Source organism: Polistes fuscatus, unplaced genomic scaffold (genome assembly GCF_010416935.1).
Source record: "Polistes fuscatus isolate 324 unplaced genomic scaffold, CU_Pfus_HIC Scaffold27, whole genome shotgun sequence".
NCBI lineage: Eukaryota > Metazoa > Arthropoda > Insecta > Hymenoptera > Vespidae > Polistes > Polistes fuscatus.
Genome location: NW_025113104.1, coordinates 1,937,846 through 1,963,288, shown reverse-complemented (window position 1 = coordinate 1,963,288; position 25,443 = coordinate 1,937,846). Strand labels below are relative to the sequence as shown.

The following is a 25,443-nucleotide window of genomic DNA, read 5'->3' as shown; positions in this document are numbered from 1 at the left end:
GACACTGAGAGCGAGATCACGTTAATAATCAATTTTCTCATTATCGAAGCATTGAATATTTTTATGGTTTATGATAGACATGATTATCTCGTTGGATAATTGATAGAAAACGAAAGTATACCTGTGCCATTCGCAATTGCTTACGCAAATTATTCGGACGAGAGTTAGGTAGGAAACCATGACCGAGGAGGAGGAGGAGGATGCTTTGAGGGTAGGAAAGGAAAGACGGCAGGGCGATTCGAGGGTGCGTCGGAATACAAGAAGGAAGGGCCGTTTGTTGAGAAGGATCGGGATGGGTGTAGGTAAATGTAAGCAGTAAGCCATTTTCCAGACGATGAGGCGCGAAGCCCTGCTCGAGCAAACTCGCCCGTGCGAGGCCTGCTTTAGGCTCTTACACCGAGTAATCCCTGCTTTACCAACCGAGCCATCCGGGAGGGGAGGAGGAGAAGAAGCCACCCGCAGGTGCGACCCTGGGGCTTCGTCCCCTTTACCTCGCCAAAGAACATATTTAATAACGCTTCCTAACGTTACAACTTTCAAACTTCTACTTTGACTAGCTTTTATCTACGTTTTGTCATTTATGTTCGTTATTTATTTATGACTATAGTATCAATTATAATTCAATTTAATTTCCCTGAATATTTATACATTGGTAAATAAAAATTAATCTCGACTATAATTAAAATGATTAAGTAATAAATAAATGTGTAAAAAGAATCGTTGTACTCGCGGTACGGTGTCGAATAAAGATATGAAATAATATTAAAAGATCGTAGGATAGAATGAGCGTTTGCGAGAGGCAGCACACGACCGTGACACAAAATCACCGGCTAGATTTCCTGTTTTCGCGAGTCAAGTTCAAGCGTTCCCGACAAGAGCCACTGCGATTATACACCCACGTGGAACGATAGTCGAGAGGAAGGGAAAACTCGTACACGCTCGCGTACATATATAGGGACACACACGTTAGCTGGGTCTGTCTCTTTCTACGCAAGGATGAAATTGCGTCAGTCTCGTTACTCGCTCACCACGTACGGCCATTATTCGCTGGCGAGAAATTGATCGATGTCGATGCTAGATATCGTTCGATACACTCCTCCCCGTTCATCCACCAACGTATCACCGGCTGTGCACTCGCCGAGAGCGTGTTCCGCTTCACCGACGCTTTCCGATCGTACATCGTCGATTCGAAAGTCCGTTCTCGCGTATACTGACATAACAGAGAGACAGAGAAAGAGAGAGAGAGAGAGAGAGAGGATGATAGACAAAAAATTGTTCTTTTACAAATCTCGAGCCGATTTAAATCCATCGATCGCTTAACGCGAAGAATCCGGATCAAGTTTTTATTCCAACGATTAATTACAGTACGGTGGATGCTACCGGTGCAAGATGCAAGCAACAGGAACGTAGAAAACGCGTTAATAATATTGTTCTAAGAAGCGTGGCAGGAAGTAAAAGGGAGGAACGACAAAAAGATGAAGAAGTTTCGCCACTCGATTGTGAGCGAAGTAAGCAAGCTCCCAGTAAGAACTCAATTACTGTTTCATCCGATTGTAACCTCTTTCCTTCCTTCCTCCCTTCTTTCTTCTTCTTCTTCTTCTTCTTCTTATGAAGATCTTCATTTTCTTGTTCACCTTCGATAAGATGAGAGAACGTTTCGTTTCCCTCCATCCTCTTTCTTCTTTTATTACAAATATCATCCTTTCGTATCTTTTTTCTTTTTCTTTAACCTCGCGACAGTTCGTTTTCATTCACCCCGAAAGACATAAAGTTTCGTCTAGTCGACGTTTCCTGAAATTCTTCCTTTCAACTCAACGCTAGAACTCTCTAGATTTTTTTATTTAAAGGACCTACCAACCAAGGATCATAAATTAATGTTTTCACTTTGATGTTACTGCGAGGAGAGTTCACGATGATATAGCGTTCAAAGAAAATTATCTTAGCATATATAATACGTTAGGGGATCGACTTCCTTCTCTTATTCTTTTTCTAATTCTCTTACCTTACCGATTGCGAACGAAATCGTTTGTTTTTAGGAACATTCGAGCTGTCGGACGTAAAGTCGGTTGGTCTAATTTGAACAAACGTTATTTGGGTGCCGAGTGCATTGCCACGTAATTAGCGGCGCGTAATCTGCCCGCGTGACGATGCCAACTACACTATTACTGTTCTTCTCGGTGAAAAAATACAAAAAATAGAAATGAAAGAAAGCGAAAGAAAGAAGGAATAGATAAAAAGTAATAATAGAATTTATTATTATTCCATAGTGAGCGTCTATTCGAAATAATTAAATTAAATATTACATAACTTTCCGAACGTCGATAGAGTCCAAACAGTTGTTATTGTTGTCACTGAAAATATAAAATGATAAAAAATAAAAAAAAACAAAAAGAGATAGAAAATGAATGAGAAAGAAAAAGTAACCAGCTAACATTGAATTTAGTATTCCATAGTATTTAATCGATATAGCTAAATTAAATATTACACAACTTTCTGAACGTCAATACGAGCTGAACCTATTTCTGTTCTTGTCAGTAAAAATAAAGAATGAAAAAAAAGAAAAAAAACAAATAAAAAGGGAAAGAAAAAGAGTAAAGAAGCAAACATGGTATTTATTATTCCATAGTATTTAGTCGACACAAAATTAAATTAAATATTACCCAACTTTCGGTACGTCAATACAGGCCCGAGCTATTTCTGTTCTTGTCAGTGAGGAAAATATAGAATAAAAAGAAAATGTAAAGAATCAAGCATAGAAAATTTAGTGTATTCCATAGTATTTAATCGAAATAATTAAATTAAATATTACACAATTCTTTGGGAGTAAATATATAGGCCGACGTTGTGTGTGACACCTGCGGACAGAGTGAACAGCTGAGCAGTCAATGAACCGCGATTCGTCGCGCTAATCTGACTTCGAATGCCGCTCCTTTCTCAGCATGCCCGATAAGCACACAAGAGAACGGCCATGCATTCGTGTCGGCCTATAACGGCACCTTTCTTGTACCCTCTTTCGGTATTACACGTGAATTCACCTGTCATCAAAGAGTCCGACGGTATATTAGAAGTGGAATACATTAAAGGTTTTTAGTCACCCTGCTGGTTCGATTCTTTCATAGAAAAAAAAGATAGGAGAGAAGGTATAAGAAAAGAAAAGAAAATAGAAAATACGTGTTTCCATGTTTCTTCTTTTTTTTTTTTTCTTTCTTTGGTTTTGTCGCATTTTTACGTGAGAATTCGATACTTTATATTTAGGTAAGTTCCCATAATATAAGAAAAAATAGTATAAATATATATATATGGAAAAATTAAAAAAAATTATATAATAAAGTTGTTGAGATAAGATAGGCTGATTATCGAGTAGATCAAATTCCTGGGATTTAACGAGAAAGGAATAGTTTCGCGTGTGTACACGATTATCGCGTTTAGGTCATTCTCCGGGGATAACTCGACGAGTTGTAGGAAGCTAGAAGGGGGGGGGGGCTCGGACGCGGGTGCAACGATCCCGTCGCTAAAACGGATTTTAATGAGGGACGCTCAAATCGTATAATAGCGTTCGCGCGAATTTTACGAACGCAGAGGGAAAGAGAGAAAGAGTGAGCGGCGTTCCCTCTTCGCACCCTTTAGCACTACCATCACCACTACCACCAAATGCACTTTCCACCCTGCCGACGTTACAACCACCATGGTCATTCATAGTTTATATGCTACGAACACGCGGCCGCCACCGCGTAATGGTCGCCCGTAAAATATTTATCGCGGAAATTAGTCCCACGATGATATATTCTGCCTACTATCACACTTACTCTAACGCCCGGTTTGACTATTACGCGAATAATACGTAGACGCGTTTATTCGCGTATATACGATATATCGACGATCCCAAAACGATAGATTCGATTTTTAATATTTATCTGTTTTTTTTTCTCTCTTTTGTTTGTCCTCTTAATTTTACGATATAAATTTTCTTTTCGAACCACCGACTACTCCACATCTAACTTTGAATTCTTTCTTTTTTGTTACAGGTAAGTTAACGGCGCAAGGTGAAGTTTTAAGAGCCTGTGGAATCGATCGTGAGTAGGGAAAAAATTGATCGATAAAATGTAAAAGATGTGCGAGCGTGTGTCGAACTATACGAAAGAGTTATGCACGAACCGAACGGAACCGAACTGATCGCGAACGCGATATTAATGAGCGACACTTTGTTGTTGTTTAAAAGCCGCGAGAACGAAAAGAGAAGAAGGGAGAAAGAGAGAGCGAGAGAGAAGGGACACGGGGGAAGAAATAAAGTGCGTTCGCTATAATAGCCACGATTTGCTATTACACGCTATTTAGCCAACGACCGGCGTACAACGCGTTCTCCATTATCTTTACGACTCCTGCAAAGCCAAGCGCGTTACGAGAAAAGGGTCTCCGCACCTTTCTGGACCAATTCGTCCCTTATGCTCATTTTATTCCGTCCACTTTTCCATCCAATCATAAACGTCTCGATCTAATCACGAATTTTTACTCCTCGGACATTTCGTACAATTAATTCAACTTTTAACATTTTCACTCGAATCATTTTCGATCGTATCGGCCAATGGAAAAGAAACGCGCAAAAGTAGATGATCTATTATTCGATTTTAAATAAAAAAAAAAGAAAAAAAATAGTTACGTACATATACATACGCATAACTCTTCGTAATAATTTTTACAACGCGACAGAGTCGTTGTTATTTAACAAGGATATAAAATTCCCGATCGACGTAACTCTCGTTACTTCGATCAGAAATTAATGGAATATTCTACGTCGATGCTAAAATTCGTACTCCTATTTGCGATTTATAATATTTATCCATATTTTTTTCTCTCTCTTTTCTTTTTTATCTTTTGTTTTTTATTTATTATTATTAACAACGCCATAAGTAACGTTATTATCATCGTAGGTATCGTCATATCCGTATATACATATATGCATACGGGCCGGTGTGTTCGGATCGTAGAAATTCCCCGGTAATACGGTCCGTGTGCTAGCGGGCCGGTATGTGGAACGAAATTAAATCGCGTGGCCGTGCGTTAATTAATACGCATTGCCATTCCCCGTCGATATTCGCGCGCGATAGGTAATATGGGGATCGCTTTCACAATGTGTAATGCTATCTAATTAACATGAGACATTCGCGTATCGGTCTAATAAAAGTAACTAAATAAATTGCTAACCTGTCAGTGTTACCGTCGGTGCGATAAATTATTACGCGGGAATAAATCTGTGCGCGGGCTCCGATTGCTACGAGTATCCTCTCCTTCCCCCCCTCCCCCTCCCACTCTCTCTCTCTCTCTCTGTCTCTCCAAACCAACGATATAATAATATCTTTCGTTGAAATACGAGCATCGTCAAAAATAACGATCCAACCATGTTAATCCACGAACGATATAAATGAATTTAACTCGCAACCCGAAAATTTTCTTCGCGGACGATTCCAAAGGACACCCCGTATATTTCTCACGATAAATTTCTTTGTCTTACGGCGATGGTTTTGGAGAGTGCAACGACGACGAGGTCGAGATAAAATAATACGGTGGGAAGAGGGGAGAGAATGTGACGGGGAGGTGGGAGGGAGGAAAGAGGGAAAGCGGAACGGGCGAATACAATTTGAATAACTAAGGGGAAGTCGCGAGAGCCGCGAAATCCACGAGGGATATCAACTTCTCTCAACATTCTGACGTTTGCCGGCGGTCCTGTCCCGCGGATACGCTGCGGAGGAAATGCTCTGTGAAAGAGAGAAAGAGCGAGAGAAAGAGAGATGAGAGAGGAGGCATTAGCATCGAGAAGTGCCAGAAGTTAAGCTCGTCGCGTCATTTCGATGTCTCTTTAACTCGACCCTATCTCTTTCTTTCTCTCTCTTCCTCTTTTGCACGCTCACACGTATAGGTTTTCACATTTTGTATATACACTTCCCTCTTTCGGCCTTTAAAATTTCAAGTTGGAAGCGTCGCGTGCTCAGCCAATACGCGTAAACTCGCGTTTAACGTTTTCCGACAACTTTGACAATTTCGTATTGTTTTAATATACACGCACACATACTTACACGCACATAAATATATATATATACGTAAACGTCAAAAATTGACGAGAAACGGAATGCAATTATTGTCATTATCTGATCGTATATCGGTAACATTTTTATTTTCATTAGAATAACATCAAAAATGTATATTTAGTTATTATCTCTTTTTCTTTATCTTTCGTTCTCGTGTTGTCTCGATGTCAGTTGGGTGACGTTGGTGCAAGGTACATACTTGAAAACAATTTGCGTCTTGAAGTTGGTTCTGTAATCGTTGGACGTTACGCGTGGTCCCAGTGGGACGCGGGAACTAACGGGACCCGTCGACTTCGGCCTCGACTCTAGTGACCCAGGACTTCCCGGGGAGAGAGAGAGTTGGACATGAGTTTCCTCCCGAGTTCCGGAGGAATTTCAAGAAGGACGGGTCAAAGGGTTAAATAGAAAAAGATAGAGAGAGAGAGAAAGAGACTAGAAACTCTCTTAGAAAATCGTTCGTTTGTTTCTCTCGGTTGTCCCAACGTCGTATCTCATCGTTTCAACGCAATTCTCGTAAAATGAAAGATCGAAATAATTACAAGCAACACTTTCCTACTATAAAATATTTAACGACTCGCAAATACACTACGAGGCTAATTGTAAATCATAATTCCAAGTTCATTCTAGTAGTCAGGTTAGTAATAATTCAGTTTTTTAATATGGTAAAAATGAAAGAAGATGAAGAAGAGGGAAAGGAAAAGAGGGATGAACGGGTTCGGTTGGAGGGTGCAATGACGTAGGGCGTCGGAGGCGTTGGTGGCGCTGGGCTCCCACCGGCGTATCGATTCCTCGATGCTGGGCAAGGAAAGCAACCCTCCTCCTCCTCCTCCTCCTCCTCCTCGTCCTCCTCCAGCCACCCACTCTCCTCCACCTACGTCTCCACCTCCGCGGCTCTTCCATCGCGCCAAGCCCCTTTCTCGAGCCACCCCCGGGCGGTCGTGCTGTGCCGTGGTAAACCATCCCTCTCATTTTCTCTCTTATTCTCTCCCTCTCTCTTTCTCTCTTTCTCTTTTTCTTTCTCTCAGTCACTCTCACGCCATGCCGATAAACGCTTCTCTCTCTGATCCTCTCCTACATCGGAGCTCTTCGGTCCAGCCAGGATTCACCTCCTCTCGCATTCTCCTATCATTGTGCTCGGTCAACTTTCGGGATATGAATTTACGATATTACAGAAGCTCGAGCTAGCTACCACTGTCTACTATTTCATTTCTTCCCTTCGAGTAGTCTCCTTGTTTATATATAATATCGTTATATATATAAAAAAATATCACGAATTTCTATCTAAAAATGTTTATTTAAATATTAAGGATATTTTAATGAAATATCTTCGACGTTAATTTTTGATCTTAGCAGAATTCCTAGATCAGGATTTACCATCAGTCTGCTAACTTGTAATCATTCTTTTGATATATAACAAATCTTATCAAATATTGTACGAATGAAAAAATATGAATTAAATGGTGAACATATTCTAGATTCGTAGTCAAATATTTTCGACATTAATTTGATATCTTGGGAGATATCCTAGCTCATGGTTAGCACCATTTGGACGTGTTTCTACGGCGCTTCACCGCCATTTGACCTCGCCTACATTCATAGAAGCATCCGGTTGATAATGTCGTCCCAGTGTTGCGCGGCATTGGGTTAGTGCAGGCACGCGGCTGCACCGTTACAAGAGAAAGAGAGACAGACGGACATGCAGACGGACAGAGAAAGAGAGAGGTTGATGTTGGTGGGGGGAGGGGGAGTTAGTGGGAGGAAAAGGAAGTGGTGGTACTCTGCTGAGAGAGCGAGAAAGAGCAAGGGAGAGGGACGTTGTGCTCGTAAGGGGTGCTCGTTCGGCTGGAGGGAGAGAGGGTAACGGTTTGGGGTATTAAATCATAGAACCAGAGCGCCTGCCGCCGCTTTACTGCCGGATAAAACGCAGTGACTGTTATGTTATGGACCACCTGTATGCCTCGACCCTGAACTCTCTTTCTCTCTCTCTCTCAAACTGACTGGAATCTGTATAGGTCCAGGAGAGAAAGACGGTTTCTTGTTAGGCTCGATAGAACGACTGCACTACCGCAACGATATATTATTTTTTTATAATTATTTGATATTTATTAAGTAAGATATTTTTTGTCTATAATCAATATAAATTATTGACAAGTTCTTTTTCGGTATTTTGTATATTAAATTTCCTATTTTTCAAATGAATATATCGTACCAATTAACTAGATACCGTTTTTAGGATTTCTCGAGTAAGCGTATAGCAAATTTCGTTTTCTATTAGAGATTGTAACTGTTGAAAAATTTTTTTTTATCAATTATTTTGTTATTTTTGAAATTATAATGTAAAGTTTGTCCGTGTCTAGGATATAATGAGAAAATATGTTATTACAGAGTCTGAATGTAAAAAAAGTAACGAAAAGAATCGACAAAGTTACTTGTCATAGTCATCATGGTGGTCAGAATACTCGGCCGAGTCACGATCGATGTTTCTGCTATTTTCTCAGGTGTTTCCGCTTTTGTAATTAACGTTCGACGCGCACTTGAGTAACCGAGGAGCGGTTTTTACGTCCCGTCATTGGGTACTTCTAGTATCGTGTAATTCATTGCGAAACGTCGCTTGTAAAATTTACGTTTGACGTCTTAAAGTAATGCGACGGGGCGTGTCTTGTTCCGATGACGAGAAATTATCATCTTCGGGCTTTAAAATTTATCTTTTGTTTTCTAGCGAAAATTACGTACTCGGGAAATCTTTAGTTTTGATTTATTCCAAAGTACGATACCGTAAAATATAACATTTTTTATTTTCTTATTAAACGTGCATTTAATATTTTTCTTTTATATTATTAAATTATATTTTAATTTTCTATAAGATATTTAAATCTTCTTTTGAAACATTACATCCTTATTTAAGCGTACATTTAATATGTTTCATTATTTCGCGATCGGTTCGGCAGATTGACAGATTTATCCTAAATTATTGTATTAAATTTCAATTTTGCATAGAATACTTAAATCTTCCATCGAAATATTATATTGTTATTTAAGCGTGCATTTAATATTTTTTATCATTCGCACATTCCCGATCGTATCAGCAGTAGAGATTGACAGATTTATTTTAAATTATTATATAAAATTACAATTTTCATATAAAATACTTGAATGTTCTTTTTGAAATATTATATAATATTATTTAAGCGTGATCAGCGATCGATTCGGAAGATTGACAGATTATTTTTTTTAAATTATCATATCGAATTACAATTTTGTGCATAAAATATTAAAATCCATTTGAAGGAAAATATGATATTTAAAAATCACTTTAAAAAAGGGAGCGCAATATAAATGAGTAATTGTTAAAGTTTTCTAAGAAAATGGGAATAAAGATCGATGCAAGTCGGTAATTAAAGCATCGGAGTCCGACAGGTAGGAGGCGTGCGCTCGTTAGGAAAGGTATTCGCGAGCGGAAGCAGGCGCTTCGCACCTAAGCTCGGCTCGGCTCGTCTCGGTAAGAAAAAGTCGAAGGAAAAAGGTTCTCTTGAGAAAAGGGTCGTGCTCGAAGCGTAAAGCAAAACGGCAAGAAGGAGATATCGACGTTTAAACCGTATTCGTACGGTTGCCGACTATCGCATTACTTCCGATCTTTTTTTTCTTTTTTTTTTTCTTTCTTTCTCGCATTCTACCTCTTCGCGATTTTTATTTTCCCATTAATTATATTTTCTATTCTTTCTCTAACATTTATATTCGAAGATAATTAATGAAGATTTATTCATTTAATCGTAAGATCCATTGACATATATAATCTATTTTTTTTCTAATCAAAGTTTAAAGTTGGGAAACACTGTTAAGCATGCACTTTGCGTTGCATATAGCCAACACTATGTCCGCCTTTTAAACAGAACTCGGATCGAAGTTAGCAAGACACGACCTCCTTATCTCTCTATCCTTTTCTTTTCTTCTCCCCCTCGTATTTGCCCCCCCCCGTACTGTTTTTCTCTCTCCCTCCCGATAACTCGGAGTCTCTTTCTCTCGACCTCAGGAGGGCAGGCATTTAATACAATAAAGACATTCAATGGGAATTAATCGGATATCTACCTTTCTACCGTCTACTATACACTGCATTATTGTATCGTCATATTGAAAGAGAGAGAGAGAGAGAAGGAGAGAAGGAAAGAAAGAGATGGAGAACATCAGAATGCAGTGAACTTCGCAGTCTCTATTTTGCTATCGTTATAATCGTTTAAATTAAAATCTAATCTTTCTCATTGTTCGACATCTCGTTTAAGTATATTAATTAATAAACCATAATGCTTATCTATCCTCGTTCTTTCCCTTTCTCCCGTTTCTTTCTTTGTCCACGTCCGTTTACCTTTTTTTAAAGTCAGAGTGCCACGCTTCGAGGGCCAGCACCCTTCGCTACGGTCGTTCGTCTTTCGCGTCTTACGTCGTTGCATTCGTCGGTGCATTCTCACGTGACGTCTTGTCGAAAAAAGAGACATAGAAAGTAGGAGGAAAGAAATAAGAAACGAAACGAAACGAAACGAAACTAAGGAAAGAACGTATGCATACCGTTCTCGTTCGTCCGTTTACATTGTTTTTTTCTTTCCCTTCTTTTTTTGTAATATACAGTTTACTTCATCTTACTCTTTCTTCCCTACCGTTTGATTTCTTTTCGAATTAATTAAACCAAGGTGTTTTATGTCTTAATGTCGTAGATTCCATTGCGAGCGGAAAAAAAAAATTTTACCCTTCTTCTACTTTTTCCTTCGTTTCTCTCGCTCGAACGATTCATTCGTCTGCTTAGATAATCGCATACGTTTCTATTTGCACTTGGCACGAAGAATTCGAAAAAAAAAAAAAAAGTAAGAGAGAGGAGTTAAACCGGTGATCGTGTGCACGTCGTTTAAAAATAATTTCATTGTTCCACCGTTTCGCGTATTTTTGGTCGAGCCAACTCTCTCGTTGGATTTCTTTTCCAAGCTCGCACGTAAAAATAATCTTTGGTTAAACGTTACGAATCGGTATACGTTAGATATCGGATCTTGTAACGTTTCAAAGTTCAAAATTATTCATTTCCTAAACCTGTTCGATCGCATGAATTAAACAAAGTTCGTTGAATTCAAAAATTCGTGTCTTCTAAATGGTAGTACTAGTAGTAGTAGTAGAATAGTAAAAAGAGTATACTTTAGTAAAACGAATTAATCGGAATAAACGGTACCAAAGCGTACCATGCGACCACCGCATAATTGCGACGACGACGACGACGACGACGACGACGACGACGACGATATCGTGAGCTTCGTCTTATCGACAACGGAACCTTCTTTTCCCTTTCCTTTTTTCATCCTTATTTTCAACTATTTATTTTACACGACAGAATCCCGTGAAAAGATTACGATAGAGTTTCTCGCGAATAATACACCGATCGGTTTCATCCTTTTACGCGTACACGTCGAGAAAAGGTAGAATGAGGAGGAGGAGGAGGAGGAGGAGGAGGACGATAAAACGAGTTAGGGTAAAAAACCTTGATCCCGCCTCCGTTCGGATACTTTTCAGTTTCGTTTGTTAAAGAAAGAACGATTCCCAGCTATGCTGATTTTTTTTTTCTCATTTTGGTTTCACCACGTCTTCCCTATCCTCCTCCTCGTGTATCTTTGATTCTAAAGTTCGACGGAACATATATATATATATATTCTAGTAGCGATCTCTGGCGTATCCAGTAATAAAGAAAAAAGGTCAGGTTTTCTAAAAACGTTGAGAATCGTCTGGTTTCTTCCATTCCGATGATATAAAGGGCATTGTGGGAGGAGGAAGAGGGCGTCGGCGATAAAGGTGACGTAGGGCGTCGCGAGGTCCGTCAAACTACGCCGGTCTCTATTTCTTTCCATCCTTTTTTATCTTTCTCGCTCTCTCCGCTATACTTTGGTGGCCTTCGACGAAACCCTTGAAGCCCCCTCTTCCATCTTTTCTTCCTTCCTCTGGCAGGATCAAGGAAGAGCGCAGACTCCAAACGGCACCGGCGACCCTCCTGAATGGCGACCCTCACAAACCAATCGTATAACTGTTTCCATCCCTCTTCGTGCTCCGGAGTCACCCTTCGCGCAACCCTCTCGACGTCGTTACTGTTGCGATCTGCCCTTCTCTCTCTCCCTCTCCTTCTTCTTCCCTCTCCTTACCTTTCCTTTCCTTTCCTTTCCTTTCCTTTCCTTTCCTTCCTTCTCTCCACACACCCTTCAACCATCGACAAAGAGAGAAACAAAATGTGTTTCTGCTTACATTTTCTTCCTAACGATGTTATTTTCGCACTTTAATCGCACCACCGGATTACCACCGGCCCGATTATTTTCTTCCTTTTTGGATTTCTATCTTTTTCTTTTTTTATTTTTCTTTTTCGATTGCGGTACTACTTGCGGTCGATTATTGCTTAGAACTTCGAGACACGATTGTGGGAATACTTAGATCTTTATGTTTTATCGATTTGATACTAAGTTCTGTGTCGCTGAATGTTGGAAATGTTCTATCTTTGGATTTTATTCGATTAAATAAGGATTTGATAAATAGTTTATTTTCAGAACTTTATATTTAGTTTATCTATATATATATAAATGTGTTCACATGTGCGTGTATTTATATGTTTTATATGGAAAGAAAGTCAGATAAAGAAGAAAAATGGAGACTTGATTAATAGTTTATTTTCAAAACTTTATATTTAGTTTATCTATATATGAATGTGTATGTGTATTTATATGTTTTATAAGGAAAGAAAATCGTAGAGAGTGAGAGAGAGGAAAGATTTTGTTGCGAGGTATACGCATTCCCGTTATCGTTATTCTTCCACGTCGTATTTACTGTCTTCTTTTCCGTGTTCGACCGATATTAACCTTTTCTCCACTCCCTTCCTTCCTTCCTTCCTTCTTTCTTTCTTTCTTTCTTCCTTCCTTTCTTTCTTTCTTTTTACAGTGCATGCACGAAATCGTTTCCCGTTCACGAAAGGAACTTTGAACGTCTTCGCTTAGCAATCGTTGTTTCGCTTCCAACGATATTCTCCAATGAGAAAATGAATTCTTTAAAACGAACATGATCGTGATCTTTAAACGATGAATTTCTATACACGCTAGTGCACGTCTCCAAAACTTTTTCAACGTACAGGGTGAATCGAAAGGAACGGCTCGAACTCTGAGAGCGTATTTTACGCGTAAAAATAATCATTTAAAAAATCTAATTATTCGATCTGATTTATATTTGTCGTAAGAAAATTTTTCTAACTCATTATTCCGGTCGTTGCGTTTCTTTTTTAAATACGGAGAAAATATTTGCAATTCATTTGACGCGTTAAACAAAATTAAAATAGTCAATGAGATAAAAAGAGAGAGAGAGAGAGAGAAATTTTCCTTAGTTTGTTTAGTTTGTTTAGTTAGTAGTGGTAGGTACCGTTTGTTTCCCGTTAGCTAATGGAAATGTTATTTGCATCGTCGAAGCATATTATTGGAATCTTGATCGACACGGCGAAGCATGTTCGCCAGCTACGATTTACAATTATTGTCGGCGGCGTTATCGACGTACACCTGTCGTGTTGCCCCAGTCGATAGTCCCCGTCCTACGACTTTTCCCTTGTACACTGGCAGTCACGTGACGGATTTCCAAGCACCAATATCAAAGAGAAAAAGTTGATCTCTGAATACAAACTGACTAACTGACTGACTGACTGACTGACTGACTGACTCTCAAAATAAAAATCAAATCAAACTATGGGGTGTTATTTATTTAGGAAAAAATATCTATTCGATTGTTGTTTTATATTTTTTTCTATCATTTCTTTTTTTTTTTGTTCCCCATGCAATACTCTATTTCTCGCAAAAGAAGAAGAAGAAAAAAAAGAAAAAGTTGCAAGAAAGGAAGGAAAGGAAAGAAGAAAATGACAGAGTGGATGGAAAAGTTGCGACATATTTGTGTTGGGAGATCGAAAGGTCTTTCTGTTATTTTTTGTGCACTCGGGAGTTACACGTAGAAAGAGAAATGTATCGGAACGATATCGGGTCGGGAGCTTCCGGGCAAAGAAATATAAAGAAACGAGGCGAGGCGCGCCCCCGGGACAAAACAGCTGACGCCATGGCTGCCGATGCGAGCTTTCCTTCCTTCCTTCTTTCTTCCTTTCTTTCTTTATTTCTTGCTTTTTCTTTTTCTTTTTTTTTTTGCTTTTCTGTTCCTGCTTCCGTCGCTGTACTTTCATTCGCATCGTGGGATTTAAAAACAATTCGGTAAATTGCATCCCCTGCAACGGTGATCTCTTCGAAGAGGAAAAAAATATTGCGAGATTGCTTTCAGACCGATATAAATATAATGAATATAAATGTATTATATAAAATGTTATACTTAAAAGCTTCAAAAATTCGAACGTTGCAATATAATAACACGTTGTTTGAAAATTCGATCGTTTCTCTCAATCGATCAAACGACAATGCTTTGATTTACTTGTAGATCCCACCGAACGATTTATTACACGTATATATATATATATATGCCTAAGTATGTCAAGGTACCCCAAAGGAGACGAGACGAATTCATAGGCGGGTGAGCTCGAGGCGAGGCGTATGATTGCAATAGCGGCGGTCTGCCTTTGTGTCTCATGTTTTAATAACTCACGGTGCATAAATTAATTCAGAAGCCCGATATCGTTTGATTCGCCGCTATGACGCCATGTCCATCGGTGCACTCATTCCCTCTCTCTCTCTCTCTTTCGCTGAGCACAGTCGCTTACTCGGCTTACACACATGCCGATGCACGGTGCACCTCTCCGGTAATACGTCATGGAAGGAAGGAAGAAAGAAAGAAAGAGAAGGAGGGCATGCGTGTGCACCTTATACACCCGCCCCACGGTATTCTCTTGTTTTTCTTTTCCCCCTTTTTCTTACCTTTTTCTTTCTTACCTTTCTTTTTTTCTCCCTCTCTTCCTTTCCTTTTTTATAGCCGCCGCACTGCTGCGGTCGATGGAAGCCTCTTTGACGATTCGACAGCCGCCTTTAAGAGCACCGCTCGTACTTTTTAACGATAAGCTACATGTCCGCCGACGCGTATGATTGCACCAGAAAAAACCATACGCGCGGCTCGCTACTCCACTACCTAGCTCGGTTATAATAATAGTAACACAACGTGCAACGAGACGATAAAAAAAAACTTTCCATTTATATATTTCTATTTTCTTCTTGACAAATCAATAGTTCGTAAACATTATTATTCTTTGAATATTGTTTAAAATCATACGTAATCGTTCATAAGATACGATATTTCGTATCAAATGTTACTTAAAAACCGAACTAAATGTGTATGAGGAAAGAACGCAAATGTAGATAATACAAAAGCAGAGATAATAAATAAAGATGCAAATACGCGTAAATGTCAGCCGAAGAAAATGTTATTGCAAATAGCGATAGTAACAATAACGGGAGAATAACAATAGGTTTTGGTATTGGTACCGCATACATAAATGAAAGAAACTACATCTCGGTCGTGGATTTACGTAGCTTTCAGTATTGCTGAAAAACGTGAAATCGTCCGATGCATATGATTATTTATTGCTTTCGAAACCCGAGCGGACGGTTATATTGCGCTTTTCTATCGTACCCAGGTACGTAGCGTGGCTGATAATGGAACTGGATTAACGTCGGCTCCGACTATTTACGAGCCGTCACGCACGTTACGCGAGGAAAACGAGACTTACGCAACTTTAACGTCCTCATTTTGATCTTCGACTTTGTCGCAGAACGAATTCCCCTTGATTCCATAAAAGAGGAGGTAGTGGTGGTGATCGAGGAATAAGAGTAGGAGGATCAGTGTAGAAGTAGGGATAGAAGAAGGTGGAGGAGGAGCCGGAAAAGTCGGGATGGAAGCTCGATTAGCTGTAATTTTTACGAAAAAAGGGAGAAGGAATCCTTCTCCATTTGTTCTCTCTCTCTCTCTCTTTCTTCTTTCCTTCCTTTCTTTTTATTTTTCTCTCTCCCTCTCTCTCGGTATTTTTTTTTTCGTTGTAATGTACATTCCAATTCATCTTCGTGCTCGTATAACACCATTGTATCCCGCTCGGCTCTCGGAGAAAAGCAATTCCGTGTTTTTCGCGAAAAAGAGCACCGAGGCATCTCTTTCGATTCTAACAAAACGTTCTCGCTCGGGTTGCTTCTCTCTTTTACTTTTTCTCTCTCTCTATTTTTTCCTTTTTTTTTCTTTACTTTGCTTCTCTCGTAGCTACCGGTTCTATCTTTCTCTTTCTTTCTTTCTTTCTTTCTTTCTTTCTTTCTTTCTTTCTTTCTTCTCTATTTCGCTCGCCCTTTGACTCTTTCCCCTCTTTCTCGTTCCTTCTTCCAACGTGAACGCCACCCACCATCGCGGATCAATACACCGTAGCGAAGCGGCAGGCCCCCGTAAATGTGATTGTTGCTCGATTTCTTGCGTCTTAATTGCCTCTCGCTTAACGACGTAATTACCCGAGAAAAAAAGAAGCCGCTCTCGCTCGGCAGGGTCAGCACTCTCGGCCCTATCCTTTTTCGTCGCGTTCGTATCTCACCCTCTCCCTCTCTTTTACACGATGATGAGAGGAGACTCCGAGTGTGTATCTTTTCTCTCTTTCTCTCTTTTTTTTTTCCTTGTCTTTCTTTCTGCGCTTGGTACATCTCTCTTTCTCGTGTATCGCCTTTTTCTTACTTCAATGGCATCGTCAAACACGCGTGACTCGTGTGCATCGGTCGCATAGTGCAATCATTGTGTCCTCTCCTTTACGCTGAAGAAAAAGGGGAATACCCTTTTACTACTCGTACAACACTTTATACAAGAGAAAAAGAGATAGATACCAGTTCGTATATTCACCGACGCGTGGCGCTTCGACTTGGATCGTGCTGTACTTGCTAACAGCACCGTTAGCTGGCAGCACGGGCAAGGCACTTTAAAGCTTCCTTCACAAAACCTAATTCGAAAACCGCGAATATTTGATTTCCTACGAAATACGAAAAAAGAATAAAAAGAAAAGTTTTTCAAAATAATTTCTATATTCCATGATCAAATTAATCGCGAATTCAACGCGATTATAATACGGTTGATCGTCGTGAAGAGGAGGAGGAGGAGGAGGAGTAAAGGATGTGATTAATACAGAATAATCATGTTTTATACACTTTCGCGTGCAATTTGTAAGCCAAATCCCAATGGGGTGGTTGTTGCGCGTCGCGCACACTTTCGTAAACCTCTTCGACAATTATACCTCTTTCTCTTTCTTTTTCAGTCTTTTCGGTCACGCTCGATCGGGCCGTCGCTTTGAAATATAAACAGTGCATTTGCATGTTTTCCGGATTTAATTAGCTCCGATGCTATTATTAATTGGTCGCGGGAGGTGCGGCAATGGTGGAGGTTGTGCGTCGATACGCGCGTCCGCAACCAACAGAGCCGTATTTACAATTTTCGTTCGTAAATAACAAAGCGCGGCGACGCCGCGGGCCGGATTTTAACGAGGGAATTAATAATCCCTCTCGGAACGAAACGCGGGGCTCGGTGGAAGGGGCAGGGAGGGAGGGAGGGAGGGAGGGCCGTTCGAACTGCCGTATAACGACGATCTCGCATAACCAAAGCGGCTCGTACCGAAAAAAATGGGAAAAAAGAGAGAAATAGAGAGAGAAAGAATTTAGAGAGAGGGAGGGGGGGAGAGAGAGAAAGGGTGCTGCTAACAGTTCGCGAATCTCTCGAAATTGCCGATTCACGAGAATTACGAGTCACGTTTGCTGAATGCTTGCTGAAAGGATTCTCTCGATTATATATTTTTTATTTTTCTTTTTTATTTTTATACAGTCAATAATACAAGCGTTTAAGTTCCATTTGGATGCTCGATAAATGAGATGTAACTGGTAGTTTAGTTTCATGTTATGCGATTTGATTTTCTTTTTTCTTTTTCGTTGAAAAGAAATCGATTTTATTTAAAAAGAAAAATAAAAGCGTTTTCATTTGTACTGCAGTATTTAGTTCCGCTAAAAGCGGTCACGTTTCTCGTTAACTATTTTTAAAGTTTCTTCTTTCGTTCCGTTTCGTTTCCTTTGGTTATTTTAGAATTTATTACGTTACCTCTTTATCGGAATTTTGATAAGTCTAGCAGCTTGCTATATCGGGAAGTATTTTTTAATACGTTCTAATGTAAGTAAGCGTGGGAAGAGTAAAAAGGGGGGAAAAATTTCTTTCGCGTTGAACTTGGCAGAAGAATGACGGTGCTTTTGTTTCACGGTCATAATTCAAGTTACGCGCCGTGGGTCGGTCAGTCCGGGCACGAGCACGAGCACGACATAGTTTATCATCATTTGGTTCGGACCTGCCACAACATTTTAAATCTCTCTCCCTCTTTCTATCTCTTCTGGTTCTACTCGTACATATAACGTATAATATATGAACACATGCTTACCATAAACGAGACTCGAGTTTCTATCCGTCGCTTTCTCGCATTTATTCTTACAAATACATATATATTTTCTACGTAATATTGAAATAAAATGAACAAATCGCAAAGTAATAGTAAATATAGTCTGGTAATTTAATCGTGGTATTATTTTTTAAATTCCACCAAAAAGAAAGAACGTGTTTTAGAAAATTAGGAGAAATCCCATCGAGAGAAAAATTCACGTTCGATTCGTTTGGAATGGAAGATATAGTAATACTAGATAGCGAGAGAAAGAGAGAGAGAGGGAGAGTCGATGGTCGAAGGGTTCGGCAACGTCAAGCACCGTCGATTCTCCGTGAATTTACGCTAAGTGCAACGGTGTTGCAGCGACGGGAGCGGTAATTCGGAGAACGTGGTCCTGGGGTCCCGGGGGCGGGTCGTAGGTCGGCAGGCAGAGTGCCAGAAAGAGAGGAGGACCGTGCCTGGGAACCTCCTCCTCTTCGACCTTCCTCTCTTCTCCCCTTCGTCCCCCCTATTCCTCCTTCGTTCCTCTTCTCCTTCCAACCTACTATACGCACAGCGACTCGGAATTGTAGCGCTAATTAAACCAACGCGTGTCACTAGACTGACGTCACCGTTCGTGATTCCTCAGCGTCTACTACGTCCTCCTCCACCTCTTGTTCTTTCTCTTCCTCGTCCACGTATTTCACTCGTTACGCCTGGCCGGTCCTTCGGATGCTCCGAGTTTGGACGTTCGAAGGGCGGATTTACGATGGGGTTTTATTCCGAACGGGAAACATGGCCGACCGACCGGGATTCCATTGTAAATCGTAATTGATATCGTTTCGTTCGCGATATCATTAATATTTATCCCCGCGAGCATTCGTTAGATTCGCCCGATTGGAGCCGTTTCGATAACTCGCAACGTTCCGATTCGTCGGCGTGTAATTGCGCTCGATGCTCGATTTCGCGATCGAATTATTTCGTTGTAATCTATACAATCGAAATAATAATCGTTTTCAATTCGAATAGAAAATATATAGGTTGGTAAGTATATATAAAGGTATACGTACGTGTAGGTAAAAGGGTTCTACGTACAAATGTGGGTGAAGATTCGTATCGAGAATAGTTGTCAATTTATTTCTCGTTTTAATGGATTTCAATTTTCTCTTGTTCAAATTAAACCAAAAAGAAATAGAGATCGTAATCGAGAAAAAGTAAGTAAAATATTCAAACCACCGAGCATAACGGCATTTAATAACAATCAATTAGCGCGTCAACGTTAATCACCTTTAAAGAGAATCACGAGTACAATTAGAGAAATCTTTAGCGAATACCGTCGTAGTTGTCGTAACCTTTTAACGAAGATAGCCGGGTTAAAAACGAAAACGAAATGAAACAAAAATGAAAAGTTTCGCGAAATTATTCGTAAAGAAAAGCTACGGGAATTGTTGGCGATGGTGGTACGGGGAGGGTCGAATTGCGACTCGCGGCGTTAAGTGCCTATGTAAATTTGGAGTTGGACGCCACCGACGCCATCGTGAAAGAGTGTTAATTGCGAATTTGCGTTTTATAGAGGAACTTCGCATTCGTACGTACGGAGAGTACGTACAACTTTGCACACGTTTCATTCGTTCGTTGGTTCGTTTGGTTGGTTGGTCGGTTGGTTGGTTGGTAGGTAGGTAGGTAGGTAGGTAGTTAGGTAGTTAGGTATATAGATAGATATACGTATTACTACATACGCAATGTCCACTGTTCTCAGCTGTCGTCGTTGAATTTACGTTAACACCTTTGTTCGATCTTATCTTCGGTACGGAGAGCGGGCCCTTCGACCGTTTCCATTACGCGCTTCTTGCCATTACGCGTTTAATGGTAATCGTGCGTCCGTACGACTCGAAATGCCAACCTATACTTCTCTCTCTCTTTTTCTCTCATATACGTGTACACGTAAGTTGTATACGTATATATGCAGCAGCTCGTGTACGTTCGTGGACGCAAGCGCAGCTTGCCAGTCGAACGCGAAACGTTCATTCTTATCTTTATTCCATTCGCTAATGCCGCCATGCTTTCCACGTTTGACGCTTATCGTAATCGTCCATACTTTTTAATACCTCGGCAATTAAGTAAGTCCCACCAATTCGTTTACAATTATGTCTCTTGTACGCTACTATTCGTACGTTAACGTTACCAATGTTGCGTATTTCCGAGTAAGAAAACTTACCAAACAAAAAAATATTATTCGAATAATCCCGATACTTTATTTGGAAAATAAGTAGAAAAAAAAAAACAAAAATGGAGAGAGACCAAAAAGAAGGGACTTTAGTTTTAAAGAAGAATCTTTGTTTGAAATCATTCGCCATCGCGAGGAGCAATAAAGGAGAGAGAAAGAGACGGAGAGTCAGGTGGTTACACACTCGAGACCGAGTCGGCGAGATAGCGAAAATCGCGCGGCGTGCTGCATACAATTAATTACTATGCTCGAGTACTCTCTCTCTCTCTCTCTCTCTCTCTCTTTTGAGTTGTCCTCTCGGATTCTCCGTGTGGACAGCAGCCGGCGAGAGAATTCGATCCTTTCGCGCGGCGCTCGTTACGGAGTACCGGCGCGTCCTGTTTATCTATTTGAATTCGAAAGACGAGCCGAGCGAACGAGCCGCGGTCCCGCAACAAATTACGTTTATCGGTCGTCATTAATCACTCGACTCTCCTCGAACATCTGCGAGGAGGCCACCTCCCGTTTCTTCTTCTTTTTCTTCTTCTTCTTCTCCTTCCTCTACTTCTACTTCTACTTCTTCTTCTTCTTCTTCTTCTGTTCATCTTCTTCCATTTTGTCTCTTACCAAAGACAAACGATTTCGCGACTACGACGTTTCAACTTTTGAAAAATTTCTCGTTATTCGTCTTATCTTATATACTTTTCTGTTGATTTTCAAAAATATCAAATCCGCTTTACCTAGCCTAATCTCGCGAGGAGAAAATAATTTCAACGCCTGTTCGTTTATCCCCGATCGCTGATCCGAGGATTACTTTCGTCCTAAATAAAGAGAGAGAAAAATATAGAAAGAGGGTGCCAACCTCGAATAAATTATGCGTCTGCAACATCCGTGGTGGTGGTGGGTGGCTGAGAGGGAGAGATAGAGCTTAAGAAGAAGGATAGATCGATAGATAGATAGATAGATAGATAGATAGATAGATAGATAGAAGAAGAAAAGCTAGAAAGGGAAAGATAGATCGTTAGATAGCGAGGAAGAGAAAGAGAGAGAGAGAGACTGAGAAACTAGAAGGAGAGCAGGTGCAAACTTGGCCTGTCAGGAAGTCGCTTACAGCTCGAGGACAAAAGCTTCCCGTGGGACTCGTGCTCCGCTGGAAACGCAGGTCTCGGGACTAGGGACCGAATAGGACGAAGAGAAAGAGAAACAGAGATAAAGATAGAGAGAGAGAGAGAGATGGAGGACGAGCCTAACTGTGAAATAACAGGCTTGCCTCCTCAACCCTCGTCCCGAAGATGCGAGCCTCATACGTCACTTCCTTACGGCGAAAGAGGGCGGCGTCTGAGGGTGAAAGCAAGTTATATTGATTTATTTATACCAAGGAGGCAAAGTCCTCTCTCTCTCTCACTCTCTTTCTCTTCTGATGGGGTTATCGAGAACGCACTACTTAAATCTTTCTATTAAACTAGAACATTTGACACACTCGCCAGATCGACGAGTAAAGGAACATACGTATTTAATGGCCATACAAAAATTGAAAATTAAAAATTGTTCGCATCGCTTTAGGGAATGAAAACGAACAGTTTAGAGAAAAAGAAAGGAGGCTATGGGGAGGGGGAGGGAGAGAGAAAAAAGTAGAAGAAGTCGGTCGCGTGCCAGTCGAATTACATTTCAATTTATAAACGTCAAGTCGGATATTCGGATGCAAAAGTAAAGCGATAGTCGGTGGCTTGGACGATGATGACGTGGTCATCGTGCTGCTATCCATCCCGAGCGTTCGACCGTTCCTCCTCATCTTCCTCTTCTTCTTTGCCTCGGTCTTGGTCTTGGTCTCTACATGACTCGGGCGCGTGGCATGACTGTCGCGAACACGCGAACCCGTAGACCGAAGTTAACTCGCAATTTAGCCACGGCGATCGTTCAAAAGAGACGTCTCACTTGATGCCACTTAGCAAATCCTCCCTCTCCCTCCCTACCTCACCCCCACCCCCCTTATTCTTTCTCTTTCTCAATCTCCGTTATTCTTATTTTTCTTTCTTCAAATTCCTTTTCTCTCTCTCTATCGAGTTGATTGGTTATTCCAAAGAATCTCTCCTCAAAGATTAAGAGACGAGAAATACTATTTAAACTTACTCGCGTGCAGTAAAAGACCGATTTAAATTGGCAAGATAATAAGAAAATATTCTTAAACGACGTTGATTAAGTGGATTCGTTTGGAGTCAAAGTTGCGATCGAACTTAAACACCCTCTCTTATTATCGTTATTTTCAATATACCTAAGAATAATTGTTGGAAGAATTTCGTACGAGTCTCTTGAGAGATATATCTGAGTACTTAGACTCTTACTTAGTTACTTACTTACTAACGTACATGCTTGCTTGCTTGCTTGCTTACTTACGTTACGCTAGAGAATAGAAAGATTTTTCATATTTTCCCACGGTAAATCAGAACTCGTAGGGTTAATGGGCCCAAAGCGTATGATTACAAGCTGTCTCCGAACGCTTATAAATCTTTTCTCATCGCCCTAGGATTCTTACTACAGGTATACAAAAGTATCTCTTTTCTCTCTATCTCTCTCTCTCTCTCTCTCTCTTTTCTTTTTTTCTTCTCTTTCTCTACTCGTTCAGTGGAATCTCGAAATAGCGGTGACGCACGGTCGGCGTGCTCGTACTGGTCCAACCAGACGAAGAAACGTCTTCGAATATAATCCTGATATATTATTTCTTTCTTTCGTCTCGACGTATACCTAATACCGGATAGAAAAAGATATGCATATGTATATAGTTGGATAGAAAAAGGAGACAGAATCTCGAGACTTCCATCGAGAGAAGTGTAAAAACAGACGCGGAGACCACCGATACCGTTCTTACTTTTAGATTTTACCCTCCCCGTTCGATCGGACTTTAGAAGAACAGTTGCACGGATTCGTCTTTATTTAATCGAAAGAAAATTCACTTCATTTTTTATCCAATAGAGTGTAAACAGTCGTATCTCGGGAAAAATCATTCCATATGGCGTTAGATAGATGTTCTCTTAACAAGTTATTACTATCATTCACATGTTGTACTTATGCTGTTACGTTTGCCTCCGGTGATTCGAAAATAATCGCCATAACCCGTCATTTTGGCCTCGACCACGAATTGTCCCACCTACTTTAACCGCAACAACCGAGTTTTAAGGGCCTATCATTTTCTTCGGACCGTCTAATCAATGTTTTCTAAGAGAATTATGGAATAATAAAGACGCTCCTTCGTGCATTCCATCGTTCACGGAGGAATTTGATTTTTTTTTTGGTTTCACCATACTTTTCCCATGTTTAATGTTAAGCGTATGCGCTTATATATATATATGTATGTATGCGTGCGTGTACGTGTTTGAGACATCGGCTTGTCACGAGAAATGTTGCTACATCGTACGTGTCTAACTAAGTGACATGTGGTAGCAAACGTATTAAGGATATAATTTTCATAGAAATAGAAGAGAATGAGCGAATGAGTGAGAGAGTAAGCGAAGGGAAGGCAAGGGGAGAGAAGAGGTAGAGATAGGAGGGTATATTCCAGAGATAAGACTATATCCTCTCTCATCCAGCAAGACCTTTTCCTCTCCCTCTTTCTCTCTCTCTCTCACTCGCTCTTCCTTGCGAAATTACTTCGCTCCGTGGCTTACTCTTATCCCGTACGGTGGCACCCTTTCTTACCGTGTATCCTCATTCGCTCGGGATCTACGTGGAAATAAAGTAGACGCCTTTTCCTATTTTCGCATCCGGAAAATTGCACTTACCTTCTCGTCTCTTCTATCTTTTTTTTATTAGACAATAATAATAATAATAATGATGATGATGATATCAATTATATCAAAATTAATGACGTTAATGACAGGGATAATAACGCACGGAGGGGTTGGTTGGACTGTTAGAATAAAATAAAATACATTTTTCGTTTGAATCGAAATGTTACGATCAAGTTTTTTTCGTGAATCTCATCGCGAACGTCCATTAAAAAGGGAAGTCGATTAAACTTACGTTTCGTGTAGTCCCCGAATATAAATTTGGAGATAAAAGCAAATGTTGTCTCTCTCTCTCTCTCTCTCACACACACATATACGCGAGCAAACTTCTATTTACTTTACAGCACGTCGCTTCGGAGTTTATTCCGTGATAATAAATTTTTTATCGGACTTTCGCTCGTTCGCGGATAAGCGCGCGATGCATTTATCGTGCTGCACCGTTAGGCGGATAAACGATCGAACGAATAACGCTCTGTAATCGGACGTGCTCTTTGCCGCGCTTATTCAATTATTTTTATCACGACTTTATTGTTTCCGGTTCTCGGTGTACAGGGGAGGGGAAAAAGAAACGAAAGGAAGCTATATCATTTTCGTCACCTATTTTTTTTGTCTTCGTCGATATACGTTTCGATCGATATCTTTTTCGAGCATATTTTATCTCATCTAATAAATAATTTCGCGATAAAAATATTCGCATATGTTTCCGAAAGGGGTTAGTCCTGGAAAAAAAAAAAAAAAAAAGAAAAAGAAATTACTTAAAATTCCGCATTCAACCTTATTGATTTTTACAATTTAAATAAGCTATAATTACGATCGTAAATATTTGTTTGAATACACTTTCCTTTAAATGAACTGATAACAAAATTGATTCGAATTAACGTATAAATGTAAGAAAATAATGTTGGTTATGGATCCAAATCAACGTATACGATATCGTCGATAATAAAAAGACATTTGAATAAAAATAAATATGAT

General features: G+C 40.1%; 1 protein-coding gene across 2 annotated transcripts in view; it reads left to right on the top strand.

The window, feature by feature from the left end:
* Positions 1-25,443, top strand: part of LOC122518969 (homeobox protein homothorax) — a 331,031-nt gene that overhangs the window by 152,142 nt on the left and 153,446 nt on the right. The gene's annotated exons all lie outside the window — the stretch shown is intronic.